The sequence below is a fragment of the Olea europaea genome, unplaced genomic scaffold (genome assembly GCF_002742605.1).
Source record: "Olea europaea var. sylvestris unplaced genomic scaffold, O_europaea_v1 scaffold2023, whole genome shotgun sequence".
Taxonomy (NCBI): domain Eukaryota; kingdom Viridiplantae; phylum Streptophyta; class Magnoliopsida; order Lamiales; family Oleaceae; genus Olea; species Olea europaea.
The window spans coordinates 89,198-89,581 of NW_019238124.1; positions in this window are offsets into that span (position 1 = coordinate 89,198).

The window sequence follows — 384 nt, forward strand, 5'->3', positions numbered from 1 at the left end:
TCATCAAATCTAAGATTTCAGCTCCAAGAGACTTCTCTTAACCTATAGTCATGATATGCAATTGTTGCAAACAAAACCCGAATGGACTTAAGCAAGGCTATAGGAGAACTATTTCACCAAGGTCAACATTTAACCTTTGCTTTTAGCATTGCTTTGTATATATGGATATTCATATCCATATCGAACTTTTTCTTTTGTAAACTATTTACAAAAGCTTATGGGCTTTATTCCATTAGGAGGCTTGACCAAGGTTCAAACCTTGTTCAATCATCTCGAGTTTCATGGCCTCTTGCTGTCTCTTTTAAGTCAACACTTGACTTTATTTTGTTGCAACTAGCAGGTTCATTATCCTGGATCACTGATTAATGATTTGCACCTTCTTGA